Source organism: Denticeps clupeoides, chromosome 3, assembly GCF_900700375.1.
Source record: "Denticeps clupeoides chromosome 3, fDenClu1.1, whole genome shotgun sequence".
NCBI classification, from domain to species: domain Eukaryota; kingdom Metazoa; phylum Chordata; class Actinopteri; order Clupeiformes; family Denticipitidae; genus Denticeps; species Denticeps clupeoides.
The window spans coordinates 15,721,808-15,732,254 of record NC_041709.1 but is presented as its reverse complement, the minus strand read 5'-3'; the positions used below and the strand labels follow the sequence as shown (position 1 = coordinate 15,732,254).

The 10,447-nt window shown below is 43.5% G+C and overlaps 1 protein-coding gene across 1 annotated transcript in view; it reads left to right on the top strand.

The window, feature by feature from the left end:
• The first annotated feature begins 8,298 nt into the window (after positions 1–8,298).
• The window catches only part of LOC114786740 (synaptic vesicle glycoprotein 2C), a 30,123-nt gene continuing 27,974 nt past the window's right edge, over positions 8,299–10,447 (top strand). Inside the window, exon 1 of the mRNA XM_028974138.1 lies at positions 8,299–8,610. The gene's annotated coding sequence lies outside the window, so the exon portion shown is untranslated. The remainder of the gene's footprint in view (positions 8,611–10,447) is intronic.

The following is a 10,447-nucleotide window of genomic DNA, read 5'->3' as shown; positions in this document are numbered from 1 at the left end:
GCCTCCATGTGACGTTCGATCACCATATGCACCATATGACGTTTGGCCAAATTTCAAACAGGTTCGATTTTCTCACAGTTAGCCAATTGCCAGTCAGGAACTTGGTTGGGAGGAGTGAATCAGTACTCATACACTTTACACCGCACAATCAAGCTGTGATTTGGAGAATCACATGTTGTAAATTATCAAATGAGTGAAAAATCAGCTTCAAAGGTCCCCTATTATGAAATTTTTACTCTGTGACATTATTTGAAAGTGAAGTGATTGTCAATGTGATACAATGCAGCACAGCACACAGTGTACACAGTGAAATGTGTCCTCTACTTTTAACCATGACAGGCGATTCTTAATTCTGAAGAGCCAGTGGGTTAATAATTTTTTTTTTCTGGAAAGACATCACTCTCCACGAATGCCTGCTTAATTCTATAGGCCGCTCTCCTCTTCGTCCTGCCTCTCTCCTCCTCGTTTGCATTTAAAGATATACACACCGCCACATTCTTGGGAAATTTCATTTTGTGACTGGATGAGAGTGGCTGTAATTGTGCACCATGGGTGAATTTCGGAAAGAGACTTCTGGTATATTATTAGGGGACCACTAAGATCTATATAAAGGCCAAAGTTTTAAAAAAAGATTTACCTTCATAAAACCCTGCCGTCCATTTGTGCCACCTGTTAGCAATGCTTCTTATGAAAGCTAATGTAATACTGAAATCAGACCGTTTTAAATCTGAAACGATCAGGTCATTTGGACTTTAATCATTGTCTAGGGCTAAAAACAATTGCATCATGACACTGAGCTTTGTTAACTCTACTGCTTTCTGTCACCTTAGCCTGCTAAGGAACAGGACTACATTCTGTCATGACATGGCTGGGTGAAAAGGGAGAGTTTTTTTAGTATTTCAAAGTAAATGTAAACAGTGCCGTTGTAAAAGTTTCAGTACTTCAGGAGTACATTTTTTTGTTGGTATCGTTCCTTGCTATTCTCTTTCTTTGCACTATAACAAGCTAGCAAGTCTATATTTTCATGCATCTGTTGGAAACACATTGGTGCATGTCTCTGTAGACATTAAAACATTACATTTTGTCAGATGGATAGACATAATCGACCAACAAAGTTCATTGCAAGGAGCAAGCTAATAATTTGTCAATCAATACCATTTTTTGGCTATTATGGAATCCATCCATCCCGAATTGGGGTGTTTGATGTCTTACCTAATTTAATCACGCACTAGTTTACCCAACTTTGCATTATTTCATTAACTATCATTAAATTGCACTGTGCCCAATTCGAAATTCAAATTGCATACTAGACTCCCATAGCAACAACCTGCTCAGAACTACATTATCTAGTCACCAGTCTGTTCAATTGCCATCTGAATGAAATCTCAGAGTGGAGATTCCATCCTTTTTATACAAATACTTAACCAGGCAGAAGACATAATGAGACTGTTCGACGTGATGGGCAGGAGCATGCTTATAAATTATTCATCTGGTTTAGAACACAAATATGGAGAACAGTTGGAAGAGGGAGCTGAGGGGCGAAAAACATGAAGAGAAGTTGGTGCAAGAAAGTGGGTGTTCTGGAGAGACAGGAGGAGAGGAATAAAGATGGGGGATAGAATTAAGAGTGGACAGCTGCAAGTGCACAGAGGGGAAATTAGGCCCCACCTCCCATACCTCTGCCTAGTCAAGAGAGAAAAGGCAATTAATGTCACTGTCAAAATCCATCTATTATCCCCCGTGCTAATGTGAGATGACAAGTTCTGGAAAGTTGTGTGGAACACTGCAGCAACACAACTCGGCGATGTGATGCACCCTGACAGCCAACACTGCATTACTGGCCCAGACGTTTCACCCTGCAAAAGTTCTGCCACACATCAGCCACATGAACAGCAGGACACACCTTCACCTGCATTCCATTCCTCATATCCATGCCTCACATACTTTGCTTTTACTCTCTGTATACTTGGACTGGATTTATGACTATGATACAACACAAATTAACACAATTTCATTTCATTCATTCATGCAGGATTTGTCAATGGGCGCCTTCTCATTTGTATCATAGTGCAAACACCATAATGCAATATACGTGTGTTTAATGTCAATATATCCCATTATACTGATATTACTGCCACATAATAGATTCTAAAATTCAGTCATTGAGGGAACACTCTGAACGTTGTTAACAGCACCGCTTTCTATTATCTTAGTATGCTAAGGAATGTATTCAGAGTACTATAACTTATGCCTAGTACCAATTAGACGGAAGAAATATAGTGGAAAACAACACCTGAAAGCATCAAAATAAAACCTTTAAATGTCAAATAAACATTGTTTTAACGTCTAATTTTTTTGTGTATTGTTTTAAATACCAAATCATTCTTCAACAAATACTTCTGCTACTTTTTGCTGCTATGTTTTTTATATATATTTTTTACTGCATCCTTGACCCGGGCCTATGAAAATATGACAATAAAAGTGATTAATTATGAACCAGTAACAGGAACAGAAGTAAGTGACATCACAGTCATGCAGTTGCCCCTCCACTCCTGTGCTTTGATGGAGTGTGCATTGCATGACATGTGACTCCACTGACGCTGCCTCGGGATGCCCTCAGTATAGCTTTGCCACTCACAATTCTGGCTTTGTTCCTGTGGGTTAGCAGTATTGCGATAAGTGCTTCCTCTCTGTCTGCCTGCAGCCAATCAGTGAGTAGGGCAGTAAAAAGGCTCAAGCTCCTGGGGCAATCTGAGGGTGAATCATCATCATTTGGTGATAAAAACGAATCAGTAAATCAATAGGTCTCATCATAATTGCTCATACAAAGCTAGTTCCACATGCTCTCTTGTTCTCTGTCTCAGTGCCTTTTCAGGCTCTTTCATATATATTTAAAAAAAAACGCTCTCTTTGTCATGGTGTTCTGAAGATAAAAGACCCAGAGCAGTGGATCTGCAAATTTTAATAATTCATGTGGTAGTTGCACAGTAATGCTAAGGCCATATGAAATCTGAATGTCCTCCCCCTGGATATTTCCAATAATGTAACAATACAAGAAACAAAACTATGTCAGTGCCATGTTATTATAGAATAACACAAATAATCCATTTTTATTTGATACATTTTTAGATTAGATTAGATTAGATTAGATTAGATTCAACTTTATTGTCATTACACATGTACAAGCACACGGCAACGAAATGTAGTTTAGGTCTAACCAGAAGTGCAATAAGCAGCAAGTGCAGGATACAGGTCAAATAAGTTATGTATATATATAAAGTGATATGTGCAGGAGATGGAAAATAAGTATGAACATATTCACAGTAAAAACGTCAGTGCAATGATTATGTGCAAAAATGGGTAGTACAGTGATTATCAGGAGTGTATGGGGGGTGGGCAGAGGAGTTCATCTGAGCTTCTGCAAAGGGGAAATGCAATTAAAAGATTTTACACATCACAATGGTTGGTTCAAGAAATTAAACACTGGGTTTGAAGAGACAGATAAATTTACTCTGCCACTGGTGGTGAAAACCTACATCACCATTTCAGAAATAACTCCAGTTCCTTGTTTGTTTTGGGTCACAGCTTACATAAGACCTCCTTCTCAGAGACACTGGGGAACATTTTGGCATTTGCAGACAAAAGTGCCCATTCTCTCTTGTTTGCTTGTTGACTCAAACTGAAAAAATGATTCGCTTTCAAGGTCTTAACAGCAAAGGTTCTTTTTCAAATTCAATGAGAATACTTTTGATGCCTGTGATTGAAATAATGAGGTGATCTTAACAGTATTTCTGAATGATGCATTCGAGTGATATCAATTTTAAACACAAGCCCGCTCCTTGAATAATTGTGATTTATCACTGTCACAGCCTGGCTAGGGAGCTCCTCCCCACATTCACTCCCCTTCCATATTTGGACCGATTCTTTCTGTCCTTGTTTGTCCTGTTATTGTTGGCTAATCCCTGTGAGTGGTCCCTTTGTTGTTTAGCCCTGGTTTATTACTATATAAAATTTCCTTCCCACGATGTTTCTTGAATATTACTATATTCAGTTTGCTATATTAACATCTGGAATAATCTGAGGGTACAGTAGTTATATGTTAAATGGCAATGGAACATGTTGATTCTGTATGTGGTTTGTATATATAACGGCTAAATGTTATCAGCAGATAAAGCAAGTAAATGATTAGCAGTGATTGATCAGTGTTAAATGACAGCACACACAAAGGTACTGCTCACAGAATCATGTTTGAGCCCCATCAAACCCATATTTCAGACGTGATATTTACAACCAATAATTATGGTCAGAATTCAGGACTATCTAAAAGGAAGTTTACTTTCTTGATGGCCATTTAAGTGACATGGAGGGCCTTTTAGAGACAGATGGACTAGTGGAATATAGCAACTGGACTCAAAATGCAGAGCATGATGATGCCCAAATATATCAAATACGGTACAAACAAAAAAAACAGTTGCAAATTATTTATATTTTATTAAAGGGCATAATAAAGACTAAAGATACAGATTTTCTGTCCATTATTTCTTGGTTTAGGCATTAAAGGGTTAAATCAATTTTTGTGCTGGAATGTTTTGAGAGCAATGCATTTTACATAATTTTTTAAAGCTGACCCAGAACAGAATGTGTATCACTTGGGTATTCAGTTTTGCAAAAATAAATATTAACCTGGTACAAGCTTTCAAATATCACATTGATTTGCGAGCACATGCCTCATGATCTAATGTGCATTCATTTTTGCAGGCCTTTGAAAACAACCTACTCTGCCCCAAAAGCCGTTCTAGCTGAACGTTATTTAGTTGCAAACTACATCACTCGCATAAATATCATAAATAGCTCATTCATCCCCAGGAAAGCAAATAGAATAGAAGTGCTGGTTTTTCTTTCAGCATTTTCAAGATGTCTGTTGCAAACTTTTAATAGCATTTGTGGTTTGAATAATGCATTAGGGAGAGTCCTCCTAAAGGACTGGCTGCTCCAGTGTAAACAGATTCCTCATTAGCATCTCTCTGCAAGGGTGCACGAGCAGGAAAAGCCAACGCTTACAAAAGTCGGATGGAAAAAATGGACATCGAGATTAAATAAACGACCAGCACTTGACTTTGTTGCACCATTGCCGCATTTTCGCCTGAAATCTTTCTCTTCTCCGAGCTCTCTGTTTTTCTGTGTGTTTCCAGGGCTGGAGGAAAGGAATGATGAAAACAACGAACACGGCAGCGGGGGCCCCGAGCCACACACCTCCGTTCCTCTGTTCTAAGTGACAGATGGGTGTTAAAATATCCAGAAGAAAAGTTGCGATTCTGCTGCTGCTTTTCTCGACTTGACGGGCCAGACGGGTTCGGTAAACACCGCAGAAGTTGACTTTCATGCATTTCAGCTGCATTCCCAGAATTCATTAAAGACCAACGTCACCGACCTCCAACGCCGCCCCCCTTCTTCACCCTCTCCCCATCCTCCACCCTCGCACCCTCCCCCGTCTTCAGCTTCCTTCATGCTCCATCTTGCTTCCTTCTGTCCTCTCCTCTTCTATGACCCTCAACCTTTTGTGTAAAGAGATGTAATTAACCTTGTTGTGACCTACTGCTTTTACCCAGAGTGCCAATTTTCTTTCTGTTCAGAGTGACGTCATCGCCCCAACGTTGCCTTCTGCTGCCCTGTTGAAAAGAAGAGAAGCATAACTTTTGCTTTTTGCCCCGTGGCTACTGCCAGACACAATGGCTTAGCATGTGAGTGTGGAATTTTATCCTTAAGAAACTGGCGATTTCTTATTTTTTTAAATGGGCCTAATTACTTTTTTTCTCTGTAGTTTGATTACACATTTGTGTGAGTGTGTGTGTGTGAGTGGGGGGTGACACAATGATGCATTTGTGCAATAGTATACGCAAAATACACATACACAACATGTTAAGTGTGTATGTAAATCTGTGAAATGTGTGATTACAGGGAGGAACAATGGCGTCCATGTTATCAATCTTCTCTGTTTGGTGCTGATTTGCATAAAATTATGCATTCACTGAGCCATGTAATTAGAAATCTATTAAATTCATGCTGATGAGGTGAGGTGACAATATCATCTAAACATGTTCCACAAAAGACATCAAGTAGTTAACATCATGCAGTTGTTGCACTCTTTAAGACTCATGATTCCTGGCTGTCGTAAAGGAGCAAAATGGAACTTGTCAATCAGTGGAAAGCGAGACGCTCACTGTGGCATTTGGCTAGAGGTTTCCCAGTGGAAGGTGAAGATGATGACGATGCCCCAATCCATGGAAGAGAAGTATCTCAGAATGGTGGATGAGAGCGATTCTGATACAAAGTTGATAGAAACCCAGCTGAACTACTAGAGAAAATGCTGAGCTGACGCCACCACCATGAATACACCAATAGAGGGATTATTCTTTGGAAGCACGGTCTCCATCCCTGCCGCAGAGTAACACGTGGTTTAATGCATTCAAGTTTATTTAAGGGGGTTAGACTTTATGCACCTGGTTTTGAAATACAGCATGCACGAGGTGTGCATGAATATCTTTTTTGGCAAAGTGACAGGTAGACGGACGTGTGATGATGCTGCAAAAACTCTCTTGGGGCATGGAAGGGTGGTAGAAGCCTAGTGGGTAACACACTCGCCTATGAACCAGAAGACCCGGGTTCGAACTCCACTTACTACCATTGTGTCCCTGAGCAAGACACTTAACCCTGAGTGTCTCCAGGGGGGGACTGTCCCTGTAACTACTGATTGTAAGTCTGATAAATGCTGTAAATGTAAATGGAAGCTTTCCAGCTGAAATGATCAAATTTTATCATGATCATGTTTTTGTTATACTTCTAACACAAATATTGTATGTTGTTGCGAGTGAAACACGTTCTTCTCCAGGTCTATTCACTGACCAGGCATCCCTGCAGGAGTACTGTAACAGTGTGTGGCAGACGACTGAGCGTTAATCAGATCAGTCCCAGCTCTCTTTTATTACTAATGGAAGAGCACCGAGATGCACCAGCTGTCCAGGGGGGACGGGTTCCAGCATTAAACCCCTCACAGTCTTCAGATTCCTTACTGCCAGAGCAATTATAGAGGGAGTAGAGAGCCATTGAGAACACACTCAGCCATGTGTGTGTGTGTGTGTGTGTGTGTGTGTGTTCGTGTGTGTGAAATCACTACAAGGCTCAATTGAAACATCTGCTGGTGGATCCAAATACTAAATTAAATGCATTTTTATTTGAATTTGGGAAAATAAGGAGGAACTTCCAGACTTCCTTCCTCACATTTAATGGTTCCCCTTAGAGGACAGCTTGTTTGCATCCTAGTGAGAAGATGACCTTTTGGTAGAATGCTTTATGTTTCCAAATCTATTTTCAGCCTGAAAACCTTCAGTGACACATGCGCACAGACTGACCCTCAGCTGGTACACACAGATGCACACCTTACATTTTCACAAGGACACCTTAAATTAGAAATAATGCATATAAAGCATCAAAAAGGAATTTGTTCCACACAATGTGCTGTATTTAAAGAGTATGTCACAATCCGAAACCTTCAATGAACATTTTGACATTCACATCAGTGTAAAGTTTACTGCTGCACGAAGCGGCCCCATAATCAGAAGGTTGCCGGTTTGAATCCTGGTCCACCAAGTGTTCTACAATGACAATCACTTGTCATTTCATTTCATTTGTTCCTTTCTAAGTCATAAATACGAAACACACCAGATGATAGACGCTTTCTTTTGGAGAAATGTTATTTCTTTAGTGCTTTGTGCAAAAAGCCACTGGAAGGAGCAGCCCGCGTCCTGTCCAAGCTGGCTTGCCTGGAAACCAGGGAAATGGGGTTTCAGCACCACGGCCAGCAGCCCCCCCATCAGCACAGAATCCCCCCATCAGTACAGACTCCCCCCCATCAGTGCAGAACCCCCCCATCAGTACAGACCCCCCCATCAGTGCACAATCCCCCCCCCCATCAGTACAGAATCCCCCCATCAGTGCAGATTCCCCCCCATCAGTACAGACCCCCCCCATCAGCACAGAAACCCCCCCCCATCAGTGCAGAATCCCCCCATCAGTGCAGAACCCCCCCATCAGTACAGATTCCCCCCCATTAGCACAGAATCCCCCCATCAGCGCAGAACCCCCCCATCAGTACAGGACCCCCCCCCCCCCCACACCAGTGCAGAATCCCCCCATCAGCGCAGAACCCCCCCATCAGTACAGACCCCCCTCCCCATCAGCGCAGAATCCCCCCCATCAGTACGTTCCGCTTCTGCACTGCGCATTCTACCCACGATACACGACACGACAAAAAAAAAAGTTGCAGGGATTCGTGACAGCCCGGAGAGCGTGGTGGCGTGTCGTGCGTGAGAGGAACTTTCCTCCCCCGCACCTCGGCATCGCTGGCCACCTCTCTTCCTGGGGACTGACCTCGGGCTCCCCCCTCACCTCCTCTCCTCCTCCTCCTCCTCCTCCTGCTGCTGCTGAAAGTGCTGCAGCAGCGGCGGAAGCGGCGCGTCGCGACGCGGGAACGGCCGGGACAGCGGCGGGATAAGCGGGAAACTGCGATGGCCGCTCCGCAGTAGGAGAAGAAAGCAAGAAAAGGTCGGAACGGTGAGTAGTTTTCTAGTTTTGGGAGGAGGAGGAGGAGGAGGAAGGGTTTCTTGGTGCCGTTCCGCTGCACAAACAGCGCAAACGGAACATCCGCAGCAACGCATGTGTCGAGCCGAACCCGACACGAACGGATTGAGGAACAGTGGCCATGTTGTACGCGGCGGGAGCCGCAGTTCGTGCGCGCGTTACTGTCGTAACGTGACTCCGTGTTTTATGGGCGGAGCCGGCGTGACTTTTTCCTCTTACAGCGTCGCTAATAAACTTTTTTTTTTTCTCTTTTCGTAGTTTTAGCGACTCGCGTTGTCCTGCTCTGTGGTTTCAAGCTTTCGAGATTTACACATTTATTTCTAGTCCGTCCGAGCGAAGCCCCTGGTGCTTCCCCGTGGTCCCATCAATCAATCAGAGAGAGAGAGAGAGAGAGAGAGAGGGAGTGAGAGAGAGAGAGAGAGAGAGATAGACAGAGAGAGGTAGACAGACAGACACAGAGAGAGAGAGAGAGAGATAGACAGACAGACACAGAGAGAGAGAGAGAGAGATAGACAGACAGACAGAGAGAGAGAGAGATAGACAGAGAGAGAGAGAGATAGAGAGAGAGAGAGGCGGGGTACCGACTCCGGCGCCGTGCGTCAGTCCCGACGAGTCCCGGCTTCCCCCGGTGCCGCTCGCCGGGTGATTCCGCGGCTGGAGCGGAATACAGAACGGTTCTCTACACGCCAGGGATAATAACTATTGGATAAAGTAATGAAGTATCGTATGTCATGAATTTACAGGCGCGTTAAAACGTGAACAGGTTTACATATTTACACACGCCAGTGTAGTACCGCACAGATTGCTTTTTTTTATTCGATCACATTACCCTTAATCTATTGCATCCTTGCTTTACTTGCAACGTATTGTATTATGTATTATCCTTTCTAGTTATTATGCTCTTAACACTGATGTGTCTATTCTTAAAGTCTGTTTTCAGCCCATCAGTCGTGAGCATCCTGTCTAATGAACGCTGTCAGGGTTTAAATCTGAAAACGGTGGCAATCAGGATCCGAAATCGTCTGACCTGCAGCAAGTTCTCACACTTGTTTGCGTGGCCTCTTGTCAGGATGGTGCACGAAGTGCTCACCTGCACGGAGAACCTTCTGGATGTTAATTTGGTCGCCTTTGGCTGCTGTAGTCAGTAACCTTGGGCCGTCCAAAATCTGTCCGAATGGAGCCAAAGACAGTAGAGTCGCCTTAAATGGAACTTTTGACCCTTGTCCTTCACGCCCTGCGCCATTGGGCAGCGGCGGGAATGCAGAGGAACACGTTGTCGCATTGATTACATCATCACCGGGATGATGTCACAGATGCGCAACTGCCATAAAGAAACTCCGAACTGCGTTGCGGTGTTCGCCAGATCCTGACGAACCCAGAGCCTTCTGGTGTTGCCGTGCCGCCAGCTTCATTTGTTTACTTGCTTGTTGATGGCGGTAAGACGGGCGCTGGTGCAACGTTGGCGGCGCCACGGAGATCTCATTTCAGAGCTTGTTTCTCACCAAATTCAATTTGAATTCTAATGCCGGTCCTTAGCCTGCGTTCGCACTGCGGTGTGAAATGAGCCCCACTTGTGAGTAATGGTGCTGCTGGAGGCACGTCGGCGGCCCATGACGGGGCGACTGTTAAAAAAACATTCGTTTTTTTTCCCCGCCCACTGCTATCGCCGCTAACTGAACCAAGCTATTTATTTTAGTGGCGTTCTAACAGTCACACAAGGCATCTCTACACTGCAGATTAATTAAGAGCGTTTATTATGCGTTCGGCACGTGTCAGGGTTCAGTGGAGCCGTGCTTTTGGGCTCCGGTGA